Source organism: Anopheles moucheti, unplaced genomic scaffold (assembly GCF_943734755.1).
Source record: "Anopheles moucheti unplaced genomic scaffold, idAnoMoucSN_F20_07 putative_Y_123, whole genome shotgun sequence".
NCBI lineage: Eukaryota > Metazoa > Arthropoda > Insecta > Diptera > Culicidae > Anopheles > Anopheles moucheti.
The window spans coordinates 54,823-57,362 of NW_026453773.1; the positions used below are offsets into that span (position 1 = coordinate 54,823).

Below are 2,540 nucleotides of genomic sequence, written 5' to 3' on the forward strand. Positions count from 1 at the left end.
TCCATCCCTCGTTTAGAACTTCAAGCAGCCGTTTTAGGCATACGTCTGGCTAAAATCATTGAGAAGGCACATAGAATCCCAATTCATCGCCGATTCCTATGGACGGATTCAAAAGATGTGCTATGTTGGCTCAATTCAGACCATAGACGCTACAGTATATATGTAGCTCACAGAGTAGGAGAGATTTTGGAAAATTCTACGTTAAATGAGTGGCATTGGGTACCTACAACTTTAAACGTCGCCGATGAGGGCACAAAATGGTCAAACCTTGACCCACACACTACTTTCACCCACTGGTTTAACGGTCCTAGTTTCTTAGTGAAACCCGAGGATGAGTGGGACATGCCGACACTGAAGGTTCAATCGACTGATGAAGAAATGCGTCAAACCATCACAGTTCACCAGGTTGTGCATCCTGTAATCAGCATCGAACGATTTTCCCGCTGGAGAAGATTGCAACGGGCAGTTGCGTACGTTTGGCGTTTCATAAATAACGCACGCCAACCAAAAGCGTTGCGTATCAAGGGACCTCTAACGCACTTGGAGTTGCAACAAGCAGAACGCACAGTTCTAATACAAGCCCAGTATCAGGAATACCCAGATGAGTATAGGATCCTGCAAGAGGGGCTGGCGGACACTAAAACGAAAAGAATTAATCTTAAGAAAAGTAGTCCTCTTTTTAGGCGAAGCCCTTACCTGGATGAAGATGGAGTCATACGGCTACACGGACGCATCGATGCTTGCCAGCACATCAGTGACGAAATGAAACGGCCCATCATCCTGCCGAAAACCGGTCACCTCACGGACCTGATTATCGATGATTATCATCGACGGTACCAACATGCAAATCATCAAACCGTGATGAACGAAGTACGACAAAAATTCGACGTTCCGGCTTTGAGAAGCGCTTGCCATAGGATACGGAACAACTGCGCAACGTGCAAGATCCGTAACGCTACACCTACGGTGCCAATGATGAGTGGGCTTCCCGCCGCCCGTCTTTCTCCATTCTGTAGACCATTCTCATTTACGGGAATCGACTACTTCGGACCATTCCTCGTCGCTGTTGGACGGAGACAGGAAAAGCGCTGGGGTGTATTGTTCACCTGCTTAACCATCCGAGCGATACACATCGAAGTGGCATCCAGCCTGTCAACCAGCTCCTGCATAATCGCGTTAAGAAACTTCATCGCCCGGCGCGGTACCCCATTGGAGATCTACTCGGATAAGGGTACCAACTTCATAGGTGCAAATCGAGAACTGAAGGAAGCCATAGCCAAGATAAACACCAACGAGCTGATTGAAGTAATGCACCTTCCGGACACGAAATGGAACTTCAACCCGCCGGCTGCCCCACATTTTGGCGGGGCATGGGAGAGATTAGTGCAAACCGTGAAGCACACGCTGAACAACATGCGTTTTACACGTACTCCATCTGATGCGGTGTTTACAAACTGGTTGATAGAGGTCGAAATGATCGTAAACTCGAGACCGCTTACACAGGTTCCGGTAGAAAATGAAGAAGAAGCACCATTGACTCCAAACCACTTTATTTTAGGATCGTCGGCTGGGACCAAACCTCTAAGCATCTTAGACGATTCAGCAGCTTGCCTACGAAACAACTGGAAAGCATCACAGGCTTACGCGAACGTTTTCTGGCGCAGATGGGTCGCCTCATATCTACCGACTCTTACCAGACGAAGTAAGTGGTTCCAGACGCAGCGAACCTTGAAGGAAGACGATCTAGTCTTGATTGTGGACGACAACCTCCCGCGCGGATGCTGGCCGAAGGGACGCGTGGTACGGACGGTACCTTCGAAAGACGGAGAAATACGGCGAGTACACGTAAAATTGGCAAACGGAAAGGTTTTAGAGCGCCCGGCAGTGAAAATAGCTGTTGTTGACATCGAACCACGAGATGGTGTTTTGACAGTTCAAAATACCGGGGTCCAGTGTTGCGAGCAACGGTTCATTTGAACCAACAGCAGCCCGTTCAGTAGGTTTACGCTAGGTGGCGCTCGCGTAGCAGGATCGTGCGCTCTTCTCACGTATTCCCGTTCTGGGAAAACGGGAGAGAATGCCGATAAAAGCAGCGCGCAGGGACAGCTAGGGTCTTTTTCGATACCAGCTTAGGCAAAGGATAGAAGTTTTTTTAACCACGCATTCCACCCCCTATTTACCACATTCATCTAAGAATAAAAAGTGTTAAGAGAAACTATTTGTGTCGGCTTGGCTGTCGAGAAGCGGTTGCTGGACGCGACCTTTGTTGCTGGACGCAACAACTGTCTATCTGAACTAACTTTGTCCATCCAAAACGAACTTTGTACTTTGCTATGAAGTTCCACCAGGAATGAGTTTTCATGCAAAAACTGTCTATTTCAACTAACTTTGTCCATCCAAAACGAACTAAACTGATCCATCCAACTAAATTGATCCATCCGAAACGAACTTTGTACTTTGCTATGAAGTTCCACCAGGAATGAGTTTTCATGCAAAAACTGTCTATTTCAACTAACTTTGTCCATCCAAAACGAACTTTG

At 47.5% G+C, this 2,540-nt stretch overlaps 1 pseudogene; it reads right to left on the bottom strand.

Annotated features, from left to right (window-relative positions):
* Positions 1-1,040: 1,040 nt before the first annotated feature.
* On the bottom strand, positions 1,041-1,589 carry LOC128309309 (uncharacterized; annotated as a pseudogene).
* Positions 1,590-2,540: the final 951 nt, after the last annotated feature.